Source organism: Balaenoptera physalus (assembly GCF_965194825.1).
Source record: "Balaenoptera physalus genome assembly, chromosome: 16".
NCBI lineage: Eukaryota > Metazoa > Chordata > Mammalia > Artiodactyla > Balaenopteridae > Balaenoptera > Balaenoptera physalus.
The window spans coordinates 41397131-41422332 of record NC_138898.1 but is presented as its reverse complement, the minus strand read 5'-3'; positions in this window follow the sequence as shown (position 1 = coordinate 41422332).

Below are 25202 nucleotides of genomic sequence, written 5' to 3'. Positions count from 1 at the left end.
AAGCCAATCTGAAAAGGCCACAAACTGTAGGATCCCAACCATACAACATTCTGTAAAAAAGGCAAAATTTGGGAGAAAGTAAAAAAAAAAAAAAAAATCAGTGATTGCCAAGGGTGTGGGGGAGGGAGGGATGAATAGGCTGAGCACAGAGAAATTTTAGGGCAGTGAAACTATCCTATATGATACTGTAAGTGTTGAAACATGTCATTATACATTTATTAAAACCCATAGAATGCACAACACAAAAAATGAACCCCAATGTAAACTATGAAGTCTAGTTAATAATGTATTAATATTGGCTGATCAATTGTGACAAATATACCATATTAATGCAAGATTTTAATAATAGGTGAAATTAGGTGGAGGGGAGGTGAGGGTATGAGGGAACTCTCTGTATTTTCCACTCATGCTTGTTATTCTGGAAAGCTAAAACTTTTCTTAAAAAATAAAGTTTATTAACAACAACAACAAAAAAACAAATATGAGTTTTAAAAAGCCAAAGTACTTGAATAGACATTTCTCCAAAGAAGGTACACAAACGGCCAATAAGAATATGTAAAAATGTTCAGCATCACTGATCTTTAGATCTTTAGGGAAATGCAAATCAGAACCAACTCACACCAATTAGGATGGCTACTGTTAAAAAAAAAAAAAAAAAACTACAACAAAATAACAAGCGTTGGTGAGGATGCGGAGAAATTTAAACCCCTGGGCACTGTTGGTGAAAATGTAAAATTGTGTAGCTGCTATGGACAACAGTAGGACAGTTCTTCAAAAAATTAGAAGTAGAATTACTATATTATCCAGCAATTGGACTTGTCTGGCTTACATCATCTACTACCACAATTCACAATTAGAAATCTAGAAAATATTGTTTGTCTACAGACTACCAGACTTCCAACTGATCTCCAACCTCAGCCCCTGATCTATTGTCCAACATAACACGAAGATAACGTAACTCCAGTGACTTCAGAGCAATGGCTCTTGGTTCAAGTCTGGGGGAGGGGGGGCTCTGCTTAATCTTATAGGGTGGCAGCAACTGTGGTGGTTACCAGTTCAGAATCCATGTACAGATCACCAGATTCCAAACCTAGCCCTATTATATTACTGAATTATGTAGAATAGATGTTTTCTTTTCTCAACTTTTGTTTCTTCATCTATAAAACAGAGAGTAGTAACGAACTCATGGGATTGTTATAGAACCCAGTGAAATAATCCATGCAAATAACTTGGCATGACTTTCACCATCATCTTTTCCAAATTCTCCAAGATGAAGTCACCATGGCAGGTGAGAAGTCATCTGTATCTCAGAGCTCTGGGTACACCTTCCTGCCTCTATGTATTTGTTAATGTTGTACCCTCCACATAGAACATTTCTTCTATTTTTTAATTTAAGTACAACTTACAGTAGTTTTAGAAAACTCTTTCCGAATTGCCCTATGTGCTGATGCAGATATTATATGCTGCCTTGTATTTTTAGTGCATTCTCCTTCCGTTATTAGATGCCAGTGGAATGCCTACCATTTGTCAGTCTAAGCTTAGACCGAAAGGGATATGTGTTGGCTTATGTAAAGTCTAAAACGGCTTAACTTCAGAAACAGTGATCACTATGACAGTCTTTTCTTCTCTCAGTCCCGTTTCTTTTCTCTGTTGAATTTATTCTCTGGCAGAATCACCTCAAATGATGGCAAGGATGGCCTCTAGCAGCTTGAGGCTTATTCTCCACCAACATAGGGAAAAGAAAGACCCTCTTTCCTGGAACCTCCATTAAAAGCCTTGGTTAGGGCTTTCATTGGCCTGCTTTGGCTCATGGCCCTATTCTCTAGCCATTTGGTGAGGCTGATGCTGAGTTAGCCTGGCCTAGGTAGAGACAGTGCCAACCAAGAGAACCCAAAGAAAAGGGAGGGGCTCTGCCATGTGGGAGGTAAGGGCCCTGCTGTCCAGACAAGAGATAGCAGGCTGGCAAAAATAAGTGATTTCCATTACAGACTCCAAGAAGACGTGTAGAGAGCCTGGGGTTTCAGGATAATGCTGCTTTTGGACCCTGTCATTTATATACACAGTAGGGGCCTTTATTTTATTGCCAGAGTACACATTCAGGGACAAATCAAGACCATTGAATCCAGTATTGCCCAATAACATCAAATATCATTTTGCTGTTCTTTTTATGAATAATGTATATTAATGTGGTAATGAAACCAAGGGTAATCATCAGTTAGATCCATTGCACCTGTAACCTGCCTTCACTGATCAAGATCACTTTAATTGTTGCTACCAAAACTTGCATGTTCTTCAAGCTGCATGCAGCCTAAACGATAAGATGTTTGCCTGAGTTGTTTCTCAGGAACTTGGAGCAGTGTCCAGTTCAAGCTTGAGTTGGTTAAGGCTTGTCCTGTGTTCTTGGGAAAGTTAAAACAAAACAAAACAAAAACAAACAAAAAACACTTTGCACCAGATTCCTCATCTCCTCAATGAAGGCTCAGGTATGGTTATAAGGGTTAAGAAAGACATGATATGTCAAGTGTGTATTTGGTGATCACTCAACTGATGTTAGTTATTATGAGTAGTATAATCTGAAATAAAGTAAAAAAAAAAATAGAAAAAAACTAAGCAAATTCACTTGACCAATGACATTGCTTTTTCACCAATTCTGGAACTTTGTCATAAGTAATCTCAGAAATCCACTCAAGCTTTAGAAATACATACCCTCAGTTATTTCTTAGGGATTCTTTGAAAATTCAGATTTCTTTATTTTCAGTGTTTTTTTTCCTTAAGTTATTTATGATTGCTTCATATTTTTTTGACACTGGTAATAGACTAGTTTTTATGCTGTCTTGAAATACTAAACTACTTTGTTCAGTAGTTGTCTTTTTAAAGTTAATGTATTTTCAGTTTGTTTGTAAGAATACTTCTATCAGTATTTGAAAATAGAGCTTGAGAAAGGTTATTGGTAAAAATATTTTCTCTAAAATGTTGTTTTAATTTACAAAGTCAAGAAATAAATTGACACAGTTTGCTCAAGATTCTATTAAGAAATAGCACCTTTCCCTAATATATATTAGTTTTCATCTTATTTTCATCTATTATAAAGTTTGTGGGTTCAAAAAGAGCATGGAGTTTTGAAGTAACTGGTAAGAAAGCATTCTAAATTTGGTTTTAGCAATGATATGAACATAGACCATAATTACATCAAAAATAGTGTTTCTACAGTGGCATAAATAAAAGGGAAAGATTTGTAAGGAAAAGAAAGGGAACTGGGAAATTCATCTTGTTAAGACCATAAGAAATATTAAAAGCAATAAAAGCTGCATTCATATCTAAATCCTAATATACTTTTAATTGCAATAGATAGAAAACTATGCTCAAATTGGCTTAAACAACAAAAAAAAGGAATTATTAATTTATTAGCTCACATATTCTGAGAATTCTTAGGGGTGAGTCAGGCTTCATGCTTCATTTAATCAGACCTCAATTTCTCTCTTTCAGTCTTTCTGTCTTCTCAGTTGACTTTTTCTTGGGCTCTACAAACCAGGAGAAGGAGAGCCTCCTCCCTAACAGCTGAATATTGGGCCTCTCATATCTGTGATTTTGACCAAGTTCTCATGCCGGAACCAGTCCCTGTGGCCAGGGGGATATGATGCCCTGTCTGGGTAGACCTGAGTCTTATGGCCCTTCCTGAAGTCAGAGGTGTAGTCACCATCATAAACCACATGTGGTGATGGTGGAGGAGGTGAGAGTTCCTCAGGAAAAATCAAATGCAGTTATTGGAAAGGGAGGGATGACTGGGTCCTCCAATGTCCAGCTTAAACTCTATTTTCTCTGTGACATCTTTCCAGATCACTGATGACACACTGACTATTTCTCCCTCTCAACACCTAAAAGATACTGGAAGTGATGTACTTCACCAGGGGACCATTCCTTTAATTCCTTGTACTGTTTTGGTTTTTTTTTAATCTTATATCATTCCAGTGGATGCTGTTGGTGCCCTGTCCAGAATCCCATTAATGGCCAGGGCACCTGCTGCCCCAGCTGCTCTGAGTGTTGACTGCTAATATCTCACAGCTACCCTCCTTTCTACAGAATTGCTCTCAGCAATTTGGCCAAGAGTTTATGTCCTCTACTCCCAACCCAGGGGCAGCCCACAGCCAGATACTCTCTCACAGAGTACAAAAGGCTGATTCCAGCTAGGCCCACATCCTTCCTTAGCTCCTTCCCCTGGCCCATTCTGCCTCTGTCACACCCCTTCTCCTGAGAACCCTCCCCCAATAAGTCATGTATACCAACTTTCTTTCTCAGGCTCTACTTCTATGGAAATTGGCCTAAGATAATTATTCAACTTATCACATTCATTTACCTCTAAGTTTTAACATCCTCAACGGCAAAGACCATGTTTTGGTCCATCCCTAATTTTTGATATTATTTAACTTTTCATATACCTATGTAGTGCTTTTCCAACTGCCTTGAGAAGACAAGACCACGTCTTCTATTTGCAGTGTTTCTCAAACACTAATGTTTATACAGGTCCCCTGGAGATGTTACCAAGAGGACTCAGTCAGCCTGGGTTGGGACCTGGGATCTGCATTTCTAATAAGTTCCCAAGAGATGCTGATGCTGCTGATCTGGGACTCATGCTTCGAGTAGCAAGTTCTACTATGCACAAGTTATTTTAAATCACCCACGGTATTTAGTATCATACTTTCTAGCCAGTAAGCACTCAGTAAATGTTTATTATTGGATTATAAACTAATTGAAGAACAAAAGAATGGAAGGCATTTTAATTGAAAAGAAAGCTTGTTTAAAAAGTATGATCCCTGGGACTTCCCTGGTGGTCCCATGGTTAAGACTTTGCCTTCCAGTATAGGGGGTGCAGGTTGGATCCCTGGTTGGGGAGTTAAGAGCCCACATTCCTTGCAGCCAAAAAAAAAAAAAAAAAAAAAAAAACAACCCAAAACCTAAAACAGAAGCAATATTGTAGCAAATTCAGTAAAGCCTTTAAAAATGGTCCACATCAAGAAAAATCTTAAAAAAAAAAGTATGATCCCTAAATGTATACAGATTCTCTGTCTTACTTGGAGGACTCTCAGTAGAAGTTACTAAAGGAGGCATTTTTAAAGTTTCCAGATAACCCACAATAGAAATACTTCCTAAACCTAATTTCTTCTGTTCTAGGACCCAGAGTGAAGGGGCCAATTAGTAATGGGCCAGTATTTCTCAGATATGCCAATGGAGATCGAAAATGGCAATTTTCGGAAGAAATAGAATGTGATTTCTTATTTGCCGTGGGAAATCCAATGTCCATGCAGGGCATCAGCTTCTGAGTTCAATCTTAAATTCAGTTATGCTTGGGCATTTGATTTTATTTCTAAGGATAGGATAATGGCTACAGTCAGGCTTCTGCTGGGATGCACATTTTGGGTCCTGGGGCTTTGTGTGGCTTCATACCACCGCTCACAGCTCAGCCATCCCTCTGACATTATATCCTACTAATTGTAGCTGAGATACCAATCAGTCTGTCATTTCTGGAATCCTGCAGTATCAGGCTGTACTCTTACCAGAGAATGTGATTCTTTACTTTCAGCCCCAGACTCTTCTTTTAGAACAAAAATTTGTGTTCATTATGTTTATGTCTCTCGTGAGAGGGAGAAAACTCTGTAAGTTTAACAGATCCTGATGTCCTTACACTGGAAATACATGAAGCAGGACAGTCTGCTTAGAATAAAGATGTGATTTTCAATCCTGGGTGCATCAGAATTGTCTGGAGACTTCTGTGAAAATACAGTTTCAGTAGTTCTGGGGCAGGATCCAGGCATCTCCAGTATCAAGCTCTCCAGGAGGTTCTGATGCAAGAGGTGGAATCATTGGTGTTAAGTGGTAATTATCAAACAGTCACGTGCATCAGAATCATCCGGAGGGATTTTATAAACACAGATTCCTGAGCCTCACCCCAGACATCCTGAATCAGCAGATCTGGGAAGGGGCCTGAGAATTTGCATTCTAATAAGCTTAGTGATGTTGATCCTGCTGGTCCATGGATCACACTTAGCACGGGTATAGATGCATATTAGAATCATCTGGGGGAGATTTTAGGATACTCATGTTCAGCACAATTACCAGCATATCTGGGGGTAGGACCAAAGCATCAGTACTTTTTAAAAGCAGGTGATTTCAGTTTTCAGCTAAGGTGGGGAACTACTGGTAGAGAGTAATGGTGCATCAATTTTACCCTCAATTTGTAAATAAAGCCAGATGTGGGTGCATGCAATGGTGAAGAACATCCACTTTGTGACAGGCAAACACAGACGCAAATCCCAGCACAGCCATCAAATAATTGGGGGACAGGGTGCACATTACTTAATCTTTCTAAGCCTCAATATCCTCACCTATGAAATGGGTATAATACCAATAGTAACTTCCTCAAAGCAATGAGATCATGAGTTAAAGATTTTAGCTCGAAGCTTGACACATAGCAACTGCTCAATAAATGCACATGGACATTATTATTGTACAATTGGTTATTATTACTATTGCTATAGTATAAAGACTTTTACTGAGAATTTCTCCTTGCCACATAGAATGCTTCTTCGAACTACTTGCTTACGTATGATTCTCTTTATTTTAGAGAGTCTATGTTGTTTGTGTATGTTGGGGGGTGAAGTAGACCTATAGCATTATTTTCCATATAGACAGCACATTTATCTTTAAGAGGCATTCATCTCTCTGTGAATATGTTTCTCAGATGATTTCCCAAGCACAGGTTTTCAGGACAAAAAGGTATGTATGGGAGGGTATAAACTGAAAACGTTGACGTTATATCACACCCTAAAAGCTAAGGAGAGAGACTGCTTTTAAAAATGTCCCCAACCCTATGCCTTTCCTGTGTCCACACTCTTTGTGATGTGAGTGTGGACAGTTCTTCTGTCTGTGATACAGTTCTTCCCATCGGGAGGAGGGGTCTCTAGGCCACCCCTGGACTCTGGGCTGCCTTGTAACTTTCTTTGGCCAATGGAATATGGTGGAAATGATTGGGAACAAGTTCTGAACCTGGACCTCAAGAGCCCTTGCACATTTCTGTTCTCTCTTTTGCTCTTCCGTCTTCATAATGGAAACATGCCAGTCTTGCCTGAAAGGGTATGAGACATAGACAGCAAGGTCAAATCTGTCCAAATGTCCTTACTGAGGCTGCAGATACATGAAAGAACCCAGCGAAGATCAACAAAGTCTCTCCTGGACAACCCATAGCACACAACAGGTGCATGAGAATTCAGTTTGGGTTAGCAGAACCACCCATTAAACCCATCGAATTATGAGAAATAATAATTTAAGCCACTAAATTTGGATGGTGGTTTATTACATGGTGAGAAGATTCAATAGAAAGAAGAAAGAAAAAAGAGTAAAAATGATGGGGATGGAAAATAATGGAAGACACATTTCACTACTTCCAAAAAAAGTGTTTAGTGTTGGTCTTCTGGACATATTACATATAACATTAATGAACAAACATTTACTTACTTCCACAAAAATAAACTATATTTTATGGCAGCATTGGAATTAGAATGTCCTGGTCATTTAATGGAAGAATGGTCTTTATTTTGTTTGCTTGTTTGTAATCAGCAATCTGCAGACAAACTCAGGAAGCCTCCAGGAGGAGAGACCTCTTGGCGGATTCTGTCCCAGACAAAAGCCCGATGACGTTTCTAGTGTGTCGGTCACAGATGAGGCTAAAGCAGTAATAGATTGTGCCAGTTTCCCATTTGGGGCTTATAAGACTTAGCAGACTGTACATGTTACAGATCTATATACAAAGTCATCCCAAGTAGTGGGAATTAAGGACAGAGGGCAGTGGGCAAACTATTAATTTTGCTTTTTAAAGAAACTGCCACCAGGAACATGGACACCTAATGTTTATCTTCGTAGAGCCATTGGCAAGCCCACAAAGAAAAGTACTTTTAGGTCAGGAGCTAGGGCCACGGTGTCCTTATCAGCACTGAAATCCCAGATCCACTCCTCAATAGAGAAAATAAGAACCGCCAACAGCCTCCTGTAACACAGTTGTTCTTTTGTAAATATGCTTTAACTGTTCAACGCCATAAGACTTCAGTGACTACAAATGTATTATCTAATCATTTCACACAAAGCTAAGTTGGTGTTGAATTTCTTTAAAGTGCTCAAATAAATTTGGCAAGCAAGCTTACAGATAGCAATTTGACACATCAAATATTCCATATCGGGATGTGGTCTGTGTGTGCGATTTGACTTAGATAATTTGTGATCGGCAACGTGGAAGACAGGGACAACAAAGGAATAACATTGCTCTCTTAGATTAGTTAGGTCACAATGCCTATGACAAGAATGCCTCAACCCCAGGAGTCATTGATTAATAGACAGGTAATTTCTAGGTTGTAATGGATAATTTACTGAGCACCTTCTGTTATGTAATGGGATTCTCTGGTGGTCAAAGCAACCAAGATCCATTCCTTCAGAAAAATTGACCTTCAGAAAGGTCAACATTAGAAAGGAAATCGACAATATTTAAACAGTTAAACTATAATGGACAAACATTATTAGAGGTGAAAGGCAGAGAGCTAGACTGCAAAAGGACAGCATTAAAGAAATGGTCACTGGGATGTTGGAAATATTTTTGAAGGAACAGTATGAATTTGCTGACTTGAAAAGTTGAGAAAGACCACTTATGACAAGAGACACAGCTTGTGCAATATTATGATGCCACGATGGACCTTTGTATATTTGGGAAAGAGTAGTTGCTTGGTACAGCTAGAGGTTAGGCTCACTGGGAAAGGTAGGAGGAGCTGGAGCTGGAGGATCTGGTCTGGGTCAGATGGTGGATGCCCAAGGTGCCAGGATAAGGATTTTATCCTGGAAGAAATGGAAGAGGGGAAGGCTGAAGGCAGAGAGGCCATTGAATGGAATATGGAGGTAGTCTACATCATAGAAGGAGAGAGCCTGCAATAAATTGTTGGCCCCTGCTTGGCAGGAAGCAAACCCTGAGCTAGGATTTGTGTGCAAGTAATTTACAAAGGCATTGCTCACAAAAGAATGCATAAGGAAATACGGGAAGCAGAACAGAGAAGGCAAAAAAACCAAACAAGGATGTGTGCTCAGGAATGAGCTCAGTCTCAGCTTAATCCCCAAATGAGATCTGTAGCATAAATCACACCTCACTCTGTATCACATCCCTGTTTGCCATTGGCTAGAAACTATAGTGAAGGAGACAAGGACTCTGAAACATCTCTGGATCTTTCTATAGGGGAAGCACACAAATCCTTGGCTTAGGGTCTGCTTCGTGCTGACCAGGAACACAATAACAGTCCACGCCCAAGGACCATCCTCTGAAGGTCAAAAGTGTGAGTTTTTAGAGGCGAGAGCGCAGAAGCTGGGCAATGGTGGCACAATGTTGGTGAAAACATCCTTTGGAATCTGGGCAGAGTACCAACAGTATCTATTACACAGTGACACTGGAGAAAGGGGGACAAAAAACAATCATTTTCAAACTGTGTTTCCAGGAATATTTAATTCTGTGAAATTTCTATAAGTGTTAGCAGTAGGAGTGGTGGTTGTAAACTTGAACGTGCTGGATTACACAAAATTAAAGACCTTGTTTACTGCAGGAATTCGCAGATTCTTTGATATCCCAAGAGAAAAATAAAATATGAAGCATTTTCAAGCTCGCTTTGGGAAATGCTTGATTGAGGAGGCATTAAGAGTTTACACTGCCTGAATTAAGGGGGTGATTATAAGTGGTGAGGGTGAGGTAGGCGTTTGGGGTGACTCTTGTGTTTCTGATTTGCGCAGTGGGATGGTACATCAGGTTGGGATGTGGTCAATAAGATGATTAGTTCAATTTTGGATTTGTTGGGGTTAAAATCTTTATAAGAAGAATAGAAACCTGTGCTGGGGATTTAGCTTTAGGAGGTATAAATTCAGTCAGATTTGTAGATGAGATTATTCAGGATGAGGGTGTAGAGTATAGGGAGAGAAAAGGACTGAGGATGGACATATGGAAAATACCAGTGTTTAATTGGAAGAAATAAAAGCAGCCCACAGAGTAAATGGATAAAGAAGAAGTAGAAATATTAGAGAACCAAGGAAGAAGAGGCCCAATAACCCAAGAGCTCAAAAATGTCTTTTTGGCTTAGAAACTATGTCTTTTGGTATAATTGGAATATTGAGTATGTTTGTCATATTGCAGAGGGTAGAAAGTCTAAGGGGAGGTGAGGAAAGGAAGCAACTGCTCTGAAAACAAATGACTGTGAAAAGAAAGCAGAATAAAGCAACGAATGGGGGTTTCTCTACAAGGAGAACGTTGAGTATGTGCATACACTTAGAGGAAGGAGATTTTGGAGAATAAATAGTTGAAAATTTAGAAGGTAAAATGAGTGATTAATGGAGTGATTAAGGCTTTTGAAAAGTGCAAATTAAAGAATTAACTTTGGGAAGGTGGATAGAAAGATGTTGATGATAGATTGAGATGATTGCCATGGGAGAGGAACAAGTGAAATGGTTGTAACTAATCTCTTCGTTTTATTTGTGGGGCATGGAGAATTATCCTCTGAGAGATTCAGAAGTGTGGTAGGTCTTCTTTCATTCATCAAATGTTTATTGATTTTCCAAAAAAATGCCAGGTAATATGCTAGGTGCTGGGGTTGGGGGCATTGCACAATATCTTGCACATATAATGATATTTCTTGCTCTGGAGGAGCAGGCCTTTTAGAAGAAGAGGCAGACTTTATTGGGGAACTTGTGAAAGTTTGGGGTAGACAAAGGATGTGTAGTAGGTTCATTGCATGTCAGTGAGCTGAGTGGCATGAAGGATCACTGCAGGACTTTCCAGTGGTGTTCCATAGCATGTTGGCAGGAAGGAAGAGAAGGTTGGAGGGATATAGTTTTAGAATTTTACAAGGCAGGTTGATGGAATTAAAGATAAGATAAGGAAGATAGCTGAAGTAATATATAATGGTGTCACAGGAGGACAGGCAGAAAGTAGGGAAATGTCTAGAGCTAGCAGAATAACGAGGTCAAAGGACTGATACAGAGAGCTTCAGGGAGTATAAGCCTTAATTTTGTGGTTAGGGAATAGTATTTTAGAGGTGGCTTAACTTCAGGTTCTTGGTATTGTCATGGGAGTGTATGGTTGAAGCTCAGTGGAGGTGAAGATCATTGGAGTTAAGGAGGTTACAGAAATGAAAAGTTCAGACATCAGTGTCACATGTGATGCTGGCAAGAGTTAGAGCAGGGGGTAAGGTCCTCAAGAATGAATGAATGAGTCAATCAACCAATAAAATCCGTCTCATTGGACTCCAAGAATACTAATTTTAAAGCTATATCAGACATGCATATCTAAGACCCTGTAGTCAGTATGAAATACGTTTCTGATTTACCAAACATTAGGCAAGAAATAAGCAGCAATTTCCCACAAAGCAAAACCAGCCTATGGATATTCAAGGACATACGTTCCTTCTTCCTGTATTGTCTGAGTTTATGAACAATGTCAAAAGGTTTGAATTCCTTCCTCCATTGACTGAAAGTGACGGACGTGGGTTTGCTGAGAGGCGTGAGAAAACCACCTCAAGCCCTAGGGCTTTGATAGCATCCATGTCTCTCCGGTCACTGACAGATGATCAGTACTGCTCTATGCAAAAGAGAGGCTCACTGAATTCTTCTTGAAAATAAATGACTTGAGCCATTTGTCAAAATAAGACAAGAAGATTTCTCCCATCTGAGATAGATGTCTAGTTTATTCATCACTATAATTTAAGGGAAGTCATTCCCTCAGGAAATACCAGATGCTTTGCATATTACAGTTGACCCTTGAACAACACAGGTTTGAACTGCACAGGTCCATTTATACATGGATATTTTTCAATAGTCAATACTACAATACTGCAACAGTCCATGGGTGGTTGGATCTGTAGATGAGGAAGAACAGTGGATACGGAGGGCCGACTATAAATTACACAAGGATTGACCCCCATGGTTATTCAAGAGCCAACTGTATTTGACTATTCCCAACAGTTCAGAGAGACAGATTAACATGACAAGGGGCAGGGAACACCAAATACACACCATATGGAATGAGATGAAGAGTGATCTATCTATTGTCGCTTCATGATACTGATTCTTGTTTATATCTCTCAAAAACTTCTTCCAGGTCATCCATGTCATCCTTTCCCACTCAGTCCGAAGGACCCTCATCAAGTGACAATAACAGCTAACAAATTCTTGGATAAGTTCACCCAATTTCTACAACCTGACTGAGGATGTGTGGAATTTGAGCCAGGTGATTTTGTTACATTATTTTGACCTTTCCAACAGCCCTAAAAAATGGTTATTACTATCTCAGTTTCATTAATTAATAAATTGAGGCAAAAGCAACACAAAAATTAGCAACAAACAAACAAATCACAATTCCATCCACTGTTTTATCTCATATAAACAATTGGCTCCAAAAAACAAATTTAACGGAGGTAGGATGGGTCTCAGTACACCACCATGACACGGGTTGGAAACAGTTAATGCTTGTCAACATGATAGGAAGAAATGATGACTTGGAATCTGTGGGAGTCAAAGACTATAAGAATTTAACATGTGTAAGGAAATTCCAGCAGGAGGCTGCCATGAATGGCTCTCTAGTCACCAGCCATGGAATGAGAAGGGGGCAAGGAAAATTTGCCTTTTCATGACTGCCTTCAGTGTTACAGCAAATTGTAAATAAATTTGAAAAGCTAGTAGATTTATTATTAAGTTTTTCTGCAATATTTTCTCATAGGGAAAAAAACATAGAATCTAATGTCTCCACAACATACATGGCTCTGCTCCCAGGGCCATTAGCTTAGCAAAATTTTCCCTGCTTCTCTCAGAAGCTGAGATTGATTTCTCTCCTCAGGGTGCAGTGCAGAAAAAATATTTTTAGGCTGAAAAATTCTTTCAATTCAAAAGCCAAGGGCTGAATAAATAGATGGGACCTCTTTGATATGCAGCTTGATATGAGAAGGAATAAGAGTTTGGGAAGACATCTCTCTGGTCAGAGAGGAGTGGCTGTGAAGATTGAGTTTCTTTAGGGAAAAAAATTCCAGTGAAAAATAGTTCCATTTCCTAAAGATCAAATATAAAGAGAATCACCAATAGTAAACTGCTGGGCTTACCCTGTATTTTTTCGTTCTTGCCACGTACAGATAAAGAGAGATGGAATATTCTGAAAGGTTGGCTTAGGACCTGAGGTCTAGAGCCCTCAACATTTGACGCAATTCTACAAACTCTACATTCTCTTTTTTTCCACCCAGAAAGAACATATTATTCTTGAAATCTGACATGGTTTCCATTTTATGAAAAATTATACTGAAAACCCACTGTATCAGTCAGGGTTTAATCAGAGAAACAGAACCACTAGGATTATATATATCCATAAAACTGGGGATTTGTTACAGGGATTTGACCTGTAACAACTCATGTGGCAGATCATTAAACTGCCTCTGTTAAGACTTTGTTTTTGTATCTGATGCTAAACTTCCCAGGGCAGGCAGTTGGGAAAAGAAGATAGAGGTAAAGTGGCGGAGATGAAGGGCAAGCAGAGCTCACAAGGAAAGACTGGGACCATGGCAGTCTTCTTGCCTCTCATCTTGGTGGTGTGGGAGTCCTGCAAAAGCTGGAGCTTTGTCATGAGCTAAACACACATCTGGCCCACGAGTTGGAGACATTGAAGGAAAATCCAGGAGAAGGTGGACCAGTTGCAAGCCCAACTGCTGCCTCACAGCAAGAAAGTGAACTGGTACATTAATGACAAGGTGTGAGTCACAAAAGCATCTTTTCCAACCTTCCAAGAACAATAGCATACAGCTGATGCATCACCTCTGACCTCCAAATCTTGTATGAAACTATCTCTGATGGCCCATCTAACTAGGAGCATAGAGGAAGGGAGTTCTGGGAGGTGTATTTCAGCCCAGCTAAGTGGTTACATTACAAAGCCATCACACCATCTTCATGAAAGCACACTGACCCTTGCCGCAATGTAGACTATAAAACTAGGAGCTGAGTATAGAATGAGAGGGAGTGATTCCGTAACCCAAGGCAAGTGCCATGGCCGAATCCAAGGAGAGACCCACAGTTTCATCAGGCAACCGACTCTACACAACTGTTCTCAAGATCCATCATGCCTCTTCCCACAAATGTTTCCTCAATTTTCTCTCCAAAACCAAGGGATAAAAATACACACCTTTAGCCATTGTCAGACATGCACAGAGTAAGCCAATATAAAGAATAGGGAAGGAGACAAAACATATCCAAGTTCTCTGAGACATGACAGAAGTTCATTTTTCTTTAGCGACATTTGTAGACATTACCCATTTTTCTTCTAGAGGTTTATAATTAGACCAAGTTCTAGTTTCCTCTTCTGGTAAAATATTTATATCAGTTGATTTGAAGGCTTTTATAACACTGCCCATTAATAACCCAAACTCTGTCAGGCAGTATAATCCATTGGGAAGTGAATACACATTTGATATACATATAATATAGGATGCAACCTGAGGTGTTTGTGTCATGAAAATACCAAAGACACATTAGGAAACAAGACTCCTATAGTCTGGTTGACCAGGATGAGTGTATGCATGCAACACAATCCCAGTTGTGATGAAACATTTCAGGCATTTAAAAATATCTCCTAAAATGACATTGTAAGTACTGTGTGTGTGTGTGTGTCTGTGTTAGTGCCAATTAATGTATGAATGAATGAAAGGATTTCCTTGGGGTGGGGGGTAATAACCTCAAACCTGGTTTGAAAGTGACAAAGAACTGGAAAAGGAACCAGGTGGGACATTATAGTAGAAGTAAAGGCAAGAGAAGGAGAATCTTACTGGGGAAGAAACAAGAATCTAGGCTGAAGAGAAGGAGTAACAAGTGAGTAAACGGTACCTCCTACAAGGAGGCTAAGAAATCTGGGTTGTATATAGCAGACAATAAGGAGACATTTGTGGGGTTAGGGATGACTTGCTGAAAACGTCAAATGAATATAGCAACTGATGATAGAAAGGAAGTTCCAGAAAACTAGAAGCTGAAGAGCTAGTGCTAAAATCCAGTTAATGAGGAAAATAAGCGCTCTATTTAAGGATGTGACATTGAAACAGTAAAGTAAGCATCCATGAGTCACTAAGCAGAAAAAACTTGCCATCAAACAATCAGCAAATAACACTGATCTCCTGCAATGTTCTCAACTCAGGACCAGGCGCTGGGGGACGCACTTCCGAAAACATAGCCTCTCTCTATTTGACGGAGGTCCGGGCTAACAGACCTCCAGTTAAGAGAAAGACCCTCTTTTCTCCAAAGAAATGGACTGTATTAGAGAAACAAGGAGATCTTCCAAGGGAAAGAGTGGTTGTTCTCCATGTTAAAGATTGGATTTGATTGGAGCATGACAGATTTTAGTTTCCAAAGATGCTCACACCTATGCCCACATCTATGCCCACACTTATGTCTCCCATGTCACATGCTCTCCTTACAATGAGACACTGATACTCTTCCATGGTGAGGTGGGGTCCATGCTCCCTCTCCGGGTCTGTGACTATGACAGAATTGCTTCAGAAGCAAGATCACAAAAGGCAATATAGTTTCTAACTTGCTCTTTCTTTTGGGACACACGCCTTGGAATCCCCAAGTTGTTATATAAAATATCCACCTGTCTGAAGCCACCATACTGAAGGGACCATTTGGGGAGATCACAAATTTGCAGAGAGATGCCCAGGGAGCTCCAACTGTTCCAGCCCTCAGTTGTTTGAGTCTTCTCAGGCCAGGCGCCAGGCGTGTAAGTGAGTGAGCCTGGATGATTCCAGCCCCAGTCTTGGGCTGCTCTAGCTGATGCTCCGTGGGGCCAGCCTTTGAGTCTTCCAGCTCAGGACCCAAACCTGAGCAAAGATCAGCTGTTCTCACAGTGCTTTGCCCAAATTCCTGGCCCAGAGGATCCATGAAAATGTTAAAATCTTGTTTTACACCACTAAGTGTTTGGGACAATTTGTTACACAAACTTGAAGGACTTTGGGGCTATAGGGAGAACATAGGCTGATAGAGAAGATGAAAATATATGTCCAACACAAGTTGGAGTGATGCAGAATAGTTTTACACAACTAGTAGTAGCTTTCGTCGTAGTAGCATTGCTCGTGATGGTAGAAATTGTAGAATTAGTCAGTAGCTAATGCATCTAATCTAAGTGTCACAGACATGTTCTTTCACCTACTCCCTAAAAAATGAGATTGAGGATAATGCTTTCATTAACTTCATTTTACAGAGGGGAAAACTGTAGTGCAAAGAGATGAAAAAACTTGTCCAAGGTACCTGTAAGTGGTGGAGACCAGTTCCAGGTAATCTAGCTTCAGAATCTGCACACTTACCACTTGAGTACCTGGGTAAAGGTTTGGAGGTAACAGGAATCTTAACACTACCAATAAATAAAATAACAATTTTAAAACTAATAATAACTAGCATTTATTTAGCACTTCCTCAAGCTCTCTGCCAGGTATCATACTAAGAGCTTTAAATGAATTGTCTGAATAAGTGATGCAGGTTGGATGGCTGGCTAGGAGTAGAAATGAGCCCAGTGGCCTGAAATAGACTCTTTATTGGGAACAAAAGAGACAGGCTAGAGAAATTACTTCTCCTTAGTCATGAACTTTGGAATCTACTTAAAATGATGCAGAAGAGAAATGTAAGGTCATCAAAAGCTCCATAATCAGAGATGCAGTTAGGACTCTAACAGGATTAGCAGTGTAGACTGTGAAATAAATCCAAGTGCTCCGAATCACAGAGAATCTGTGTGGCACGTGAGCATTCATCACTCATGAATGTCCTTTTATTTTAAGCGGACATTCTCAATAACTTTGAATCTCACTGGAAGAGAATCCAATAAAGACCCAGCCTGCAGGCTTACTTTCAAAAACATATTATTAATATCCAGTGATGCAACATTCATTGTGAGTCTCTCATAATAATTTTCAGGGCTAGAATAAAATTAAGTTCTTTCTCTCATTTAGTACAGGAACTCTCAAAAATGAAAACAAATGCAAATGTGTGGCTTGCCCACATTCTCTTTCTGCTATCAGACATTTATTGGACAAATCAAAGCCTTCTCACGAATAAGCGTGTACTGCAAGATGAAATCTGGGTAGAAGGAGTAAGGGATGTTCTCCCTACAATATATGCAGTTTTTTGTAAAACGTTACCATAATGGTGATTTCATCATCACCTGTGTTTCATTTATGCAGTGCCATTTGGATTTGGATTAAATTGTGATCTCCTAGAAGGCAAGTGCTGTCCCACTGAATATATTCCCTTTAGTCCTCAACCAAGGACTTTATATGGGAAAAGGCTTGATATTGGGGGAGAATAGTGATGGTGGTAGACACAGTAGCACTTTTGCCCACAGCCATGCCCTCCTTCATCCTTGTAACATAATGCAGACTCTTTCCAAATCAACTATGTGCCCAAACCTAGGAAACAGATCTTGATGGCCTGGAGCCAATTCTAATTACCCTCTACCTCTTTACTCCTCTCTGCTCTAACTACCAATATAAAAGGACATCCAGGAAATATTTACTTCCAGATAAAAAGACAACCTCTTTCTCCCAACACAGTTCTTCCTTCCTTCCTTCTTGGCATGCTATGGCAAAGAAATGCTATAGTGGCCACCTTGCAACCATCTGGAGAGAGGATAATAAATGATGGTGATGGGTTGGAGGACCACTGTAAGTTAGAAAGAACCTGGGTCCTGGATGGCATCACTGAGTCACTGACTCTGCCCTGGACCATCCACCTCCAGACATCTTGTTTTCCACTTCCTGACACCTTGTTTTAAGTCACTCTTGGTCAAGTTTAACATTGCTTGTGATCAACCACATCCTGAAGGATACAATGCTGCCCTAAGTATACAAATAAAGATTTTCAGTGAAACCAATATTCATGAAACATGAATAAGAATTGTATCTCCAAGTATACAGCCCCTATAGGTGTTCATGAAATATCAGGAACTCAGAACATACACTGGTCCTTCTTATAGCATCACCTTCACTCCTGGGGCAATTTCCTTGTACTGGGAAACTTTAACTAGTATGTAGATTTTCCCTAGGATACAGTGAATAGAGCACATCACTCCTAGCCTATTTTGTGGGGTGTTGTTATGTTCCTAGAAGATGGAAAATGAGTCAGGGGAAAGAGATGTTGCCAAGGAATCTCAAAATCAAAATGAACATATAAGGGAAGGGAGGACTATACCACAGTGATTAAATAGTTGAGATGGTAGGAAAGAAAACAAATTTAATTCCAGCTGTGTCACGTACTGTCTTCTTTATGCAAATTTCTTTACTTCCATAAGCTTCAATTTTCTCCTCTGTAAAGTGAAAATTATAGTAATGATTACATAATTTGGTTATTCTGAGGATTCAATGAAGTAATGTTCTTACTACAGTGACTGGCCTATAGCACATATTCAATATGGCAACCGTGGCTTTACAAAATCAAAATGTATCTCCCAACACAGAGGTGTCTCTGCTAGAATTAGTCTTTTATCCTTTCATTTCCAGGCAAAGGTGGACTCCTCTCATTCTCTTTTTTTTAAGCCCCTGAAATTTGACTTTGGCAACTTTTCACTTTCCTCTCGGTGCTTATGATGAATGGTTGGCTTGACCTGATGTCATCTTTGAAAAAAAATACTAGGGAGTGTAGAGAGTTTCCTAATATTCCTTGCCACCGTAGTCCTTGCCTCCTTTGTTATACAGACCTGATAGCACCAACTCTTAAACCTCTCACTGGCGGGCTTCCCTGGTGGTGCAGTGGTTGAGAGTCTGCCTGCCAATGCAGGGCACACGGGTTCGAGCCCTGGTCTGGGGAGATCCCACATGCCACGGAGCAACTGGGCCCGTGAGCCACAATTACTGAGCCTGCGCGTCTGGAGCCTGTGCTCCGCAACAAGAGAGGCCGCGATAGTGAGAGGCCCGCGCACCGCGATGACGAGTGGCCCGCGTTCTCCGCAACTAGAGAAAGCCCTCGCTTTGAAACGAAGACCCAACACAGCCAAAAATAAATAAATAAATTTAAAATAAAAAAATAAATAAAAGTAACTACATAATTAATATAAAAAAAAAAAAAAAAAAAAAAAAAAAACCCTCTCACTGGGGCTTCCCTAGAAGCCAAGGAAATGTTAAAAGAAGGCAGTTCCAAAGTAACATTGATTTGTTTTAGGCTCACTGCCTGGTGGTTCATAACTCCCCTGCCTAATTTTGTTCATATCAGTATTTGTAAACAGGAAGCTAAAAGATCTAATCGCCCCTACAGATATTGTGTGTGTTTCAGAACTGTGTTTTGTTTAAAACTTTTAGCTTTGTACACTGAATGCTTTTGTGAAGCATTGGCTTTCTGATTTGTTCTGCTCAAAGGGTGGTCCATGGACCAAGTAGCATCAGAATCACCTAAAACTTGCCGGAAGTCAGGTTCCTGGCGTGCCCCTCACCTACTGAAGCAGAATCTCTAAGGGCTCAGTACCTGGGCTCTATCAGGGGCTCCACATGATTCTGATTCACACTTAAATTTGAGAACCCCTGCTCTCTCTCATTCCAATATTTCACTTTCTACTCTTCATACTATATTTCTCTCCTTCACATCACCTATAGGCAATTGACCAGGAAGATCCCTGGTTTAATCTATGAAACCATAATGATTTTTATTTGTACATTTTCTCTGTACTATTCACAAACTTGCCATGTACCTACAGTATATAAATAATACCTTAGTACACAGCCAGGCACAAAAATAGACCCCAATCCAGCTAGGAGTCATAGACCAAGTCATAATTCCAGGAAGAAAGAAAGGCCTGTTTGAACTTTCTTGGGAAGAGAAAGTGCCATAAGTTAGAAGAGAAAATCTATTATGTTAAATTAATCAGAAATACAAATATGGAAAGAAGAGCAATGTATGGGATTTGAGGGTGGACAGAATTTTCTGTAACATGACTAAGCAGATAATTTTATCTAAAAGAGGGTAAATTGTAGGGTACATTATGCTCTGAACCTTTAACACATGTTTATTTCAAGAATCTGTCTTGCCTCTCCCACCCCCTCACACAGATGGAAGACACGTTTTTCTCCCCTCCACCACGCGAACATTCTCTGAAAACACCATGTCACCGTTAGAAGCTCCCAGTTTTCAAAATAATATTCCATAGGCCATCAGGAGCTACCATTGTGCTTAAAAGACACCTCTGATTAATAAATGGCTGTTTCAAAAAAGTCTCAAATAGCTAAACAGATACAGGGAAGATCCAGTGTTTGCCACACAAGCAATCAAACAAATTGATGAACAGGAAGAAAATGACTATGGAATGAAAACTGTTCTATTATTAACCAGCAATCTGCATATTTTCCCCCGATTAATGCTTACAATGGGATGTGAGTCAGTTGAAACCTAATTACTGGCATCTCACTTTGTTGATTAGCCCGGCAACAGTCACTGTTCCTGCTTCATTTGCATGAACCCTGCAAAAACCACCCAGCAGGACGTCAGTCACTGCTTTGCTACCAGAAGTCTGGGCTGTAGCTGGAACTTTCTGGGGAAATGTACACCACTTCCCTGTCACTCTTCCGAGTAAATATTCTGTCATTCACAGCTCTAACTCACTGAAGAGGAAGACATGTCTCTTGTAAAGATTTTTCTGGGAATTATTCCTATACATGGTTCAGTGAAGTACTTTGGGGGTAGTTTCCAGAACGTGAATAAGAGTAGGTCCCTGGTGGTGAAGTCGTTAAGAATTCACCTGCCAGTGCAGGCGACACAGGTTCAATCCTTGGTCCGGGAAGATCCCACGTGCCGTGGAGCAACTAAGCCCGTGTGCCACAACTACTGAGCCTGCGCTCTAGAGCCCGTGAGACACAGCTACTGAGCCCACGCACCACAACTACTGAAGCCCACGCACCTAGAGTCTGTGCTCCACAACAAGAGAAGCCACTGCAATGAGAAACCTGTGCACCACAACGAAGAGTAGCCCCTGCTCACCACAACTACAGAAAGCCCACGCAGCAATGACAGACAAAAAAAAAAAAAAAGAGTAAGTGTGGAGGACCTGAGTTCTATAGCTGGTGTCTATCATCTTATTAAACAAACAAACAGACATATAAATAAGCAAACAAAAACACTTCCCAATGAGAAATGGCACTCCTAATTTCTCCACAACCCTGGGAATAGCTAGCACAGGTAATGTTACCTTCATGGTCTAGGATAGGGGTTGGCTAGTCCGTGACGCAGTGGTGGGAACACCGGCCTTGCCTGCTTGTCTGAACTCCCATTGCACTTAACTTGGGTAAATCCAAACAGCTTCCCCTGAAATACTGCATCAGGAGTCCTAGCTCCCATATTAATCAGGCTGTTCAATGTTTTTGTTTGTCCACTCAGCTCTCCCGAGCTTTCCCCAAATTAGCTACTCTAGCTTGCTCCATTTCCCTCCCCACAGGGGAGCTCCTCACCCACTTCAATGAAAAAAATGAAAATTGGTGGGGAAGCAAAGGTTTCTCACCTTCCTGTATGTGCTCTGATGATGTCTTCAGTTGCACTCTTCTGTTCCCCACTTCTGTCATCTAACCATTCACGCAGGGCTAGAAAGTCTGTCCTTAGTTTCTCTGGAATTTAGCCACTGCTGACAACCCCCTGGTTAGAGCCATAGATTTGAACAGAGAGCTGGCAGGTGTGGGCAGAGTTAGGTTCTCATCCAGGGGATGAGAAGTGTGTCAGCGCATCCGATAAGCAGGGCTACTCCATCTGAGCTGTGTCTACCTCTCGGGATGAGAAGTGTGTCAGTACATCCGATAAGCAGGGCTACTCCATCTGAGCTGTGTCTACCTCTCAGGCTGTGAACTTGCCAGCCCCCTCATCCTGTGCACCATGGCCCACCTATGGCCACCTGCTGGTGTTGCTTTTCTGTGCTGGGCTTGCTGTGACCTCAGGGTCCCCTGGACTTGTGTCTTCTCTGCTTGGAGTCCTTGTCTTCACCTCCTTACATCCTACTCTTCCTTCATGACTCAGCTCAGATGTCACCCCTCTGAGAGGTCTTCCCTGACCCTATGCATCATCTTAGGTGCCCCTCTCATGTGCAACATGGAACCTTGGGCTCACCAATTCCAATAGGCTTGTGAGCCACTTATACTCCATGACAACAGCCCAGTATTTTGTTGTTGTGAATTCTCTTCACCTAAACCCTGATTCAGGGCAGGATCTTTTCTTCTAAATCCCTATGATTCCTACCAATAGGCACAGTGCTGACCACCAGATCGGATTCAGTACAGAATTCATTAAGAAGCAGGTAGATGTGGAGTCACACGTCCCAACTTTGCTGTTCTCTAGCTGTGTGGACTTGAGAAATTCACTTCATCTTTCTGAATTTTAGTGTTTTCATTTCTGCGAGAAATTTCTAAACGGTTTTCCATGACCATTTCATTGGTTTTCCATCTCCCTCTCAAATGACCTAACAAAAAGACATTTAGCCTGAAACCAGGCATAGAAAACTTTCGTTCAAAACCAGGGCAGTCTCCTTGATAAGATCATTGGTGAGGTTTTCTCAATAAGGTTGTGGAATCAAATTCTTTTGAAGAATTCTTTATCCATCTTGGGTTCGATTCACAAGAAAATGCATAATGGGTTGGAGGAGAGAGTAACTCTTTTATCTTCCCAAAGATCATCTTGAAAAAGATCTTGAAGTGTATTCTAGTTTAGCTCATTTCATTTTACAGGTAGAAGAACAGAAGTCTCTGGATCTGGAATTTTTGTGAACATTTTTGTAGCATCTTACACAAAATGTACCATTGCCAGCTATAAAGGAAAAAGCCATGCCCCTTCGTGGTGAGGAAAATACTGCCTTTGTGGTTTGCAACTTTTGAAGTTGATTTTGAAAAGATGACCAGAGTAAAAGAATAGGGACCACCAGAAAGGCTGCAGAATGTTTACTCAGTTAAAAAAAAAAAAAAAGTACAGTGTCTATCTGGAAAACAACATAGGTATTTCATCAAAGAAAATGTATTCGTTTAGTAAAATGTGGGCCTCTATAAAGAAGTATAGATTTTCTTACCAACTGACCTTAAAAAAGAAGTGACTCCAGGGAACAGAATGTAGCATGTAATGATGTCAAGTCATGAGGGCATGCAGTCTTATCATTTTCTGATGAGGGATTTTTTAATGTAATCATAGTGATGAGTTGCAGTCTTGCTCAGGCAATCCAAGCAATAACCCCAGCTCAGCTCCAGCCCCTTCAGATGTGCGTGTGGGGTGAGGCTGTTAGCATTGACATCCCATATAACCTCAGATATTGCTTCTTTGCTTTAGGATGGATTGATAGCAGACGCTATACACAGGAGGAAATGTTTAATGAACTCGATTCTTCTTTTCTATAACTCTCTAATCCTGAAACACTGACGCATTTCACCCAGAGATGTTTACAGGTCATTTTTCCCCCCATTGGAACACAAAGCAGTGGGAAGTGGGACTCATCTTAAATTGCTGGTAAGAAAGGGAAACGGCGGCCCACTTTTCAGTAACTTTTGTACTTGTCAATCCCGGAACATTCTGGTTAGTGTGCTGGGAGTTGATCCTAAAATAACCAGTATGTCTCTGAATTGTCAGTTGTTACAATAAAATCCTGTTACATGGTGACAAAGTAACATCTGACTTATGGACAAGTTGCTTTAGAAAGATAGTTTAATGTAGTTTCCAGTATATAAAATAAAATCAACGTAGGGCATTGAGGTATCAATTTATAGATGACTCCTTGTGAAAAATATAAGAATAAATACAATTAACATATCCCAATAGGGGTTTGTAAAGTACTTTAACGTAATTTATTCCTTGAACTTCGGTGAATGTCAGCTCTAGGCTTTCCATTAATTTATTTAGCAAGCAGAAAGAGTGATCGCACAGAAAGAATAACTTTCATGCTTTTCTTTTCTTCCCCTCCTGAGCTATTCTCAGACCTGAATCAGAAGCTGTCACTGGGATAAAGGTCTGGGGAGTGCGTGAGGGTGTCCTCTAAGCCAATCTGTTAGCAAGCTGCAGGGACCATCAGGCAGATTTCCCTGTGGTTCTTTCTCCCTGGTAGAATCAGTTTACACAGAAGCAGTTTGTTTGTTCCAATTCTGTTTTGAAATTTCCAGTTGATGGAGGGTCACAATCTGGACACGGTTCCTTCCTGGACAAAGGACAGACAGAGGGAACTGGAATAGCAGATAGGCAGCATCACCAAAATGCTGAGGTGTGGGCCCCCCCCGCTGCCTTCTCTGTTGGGTGTCAATCCAAAAGCTGATTTCTCTGGGCTTTCTGGCTCTTTCGTTTCACTCTGTTGATGGACACTGAATTGCTCTCTACTCAGCTCTATTGTTTGTTTGATGACTGAGGTTATTTGCTGTATGTGACACATTCTTGGTAATTAGCCCACCACCTCCTCCTAAACAGCCCTGTAGGAGTGTCCTCTGTTTCTCTGTACAAAGAAGCACTTTCAGAGCTACTGCGAGTTTCGTGGGCCTTGTCCTGCTTTTAGGGTGTCATCGCTCTGTCTCTGTGCTGGCCTTCTCCAGGCTGAGGGCATACCATTAACCGTTCCAGGTGAGACATCTGTGCACGACCCAAGGCCAACCGAGTGCTTGCCAGACGTCACGGGGAGGATTCCATTTCCTGCCTGATATGATCCAACATATGGCTGATTTCTGGTTGGGCTGCTCAGAATAAGGAAAACATTTTTCCCTGGGGGAAGAACAATATCAAATTTAGCAAAAACTAACTGTATTCCACTTTCAAATCCTGGTATTTACAGCCTGGTGCCACTTCTGGTTTCTAGGATTCTGTTGCCTTGGTCGGGTCTTGAGAAAGACACAGCTGGGATGGCAGAATTAGCAACAGGGCTCTGCCTGCTTGTTCTCAGGACTTTAACCTTTCCTCCTCTGGGGGCTGCTGCCAGGACGAACCAGGTGTTATCGACTGAGAGAGGGAAGACTGGGCCTTGGTGTTGATGGATCTGACGCCATGTGAACAATGTGAAGTTCCGTGCAAAACATCTAGTAAACTTGTACCTCTTATTCTTTAATCAGGAACTTGAAGACTTTGGGGAGTAGGAACAGGACACTGGTACACATAGCAGGGGAAACGGTGACTATGGAAGGTGTTACCTGAGGAGACCT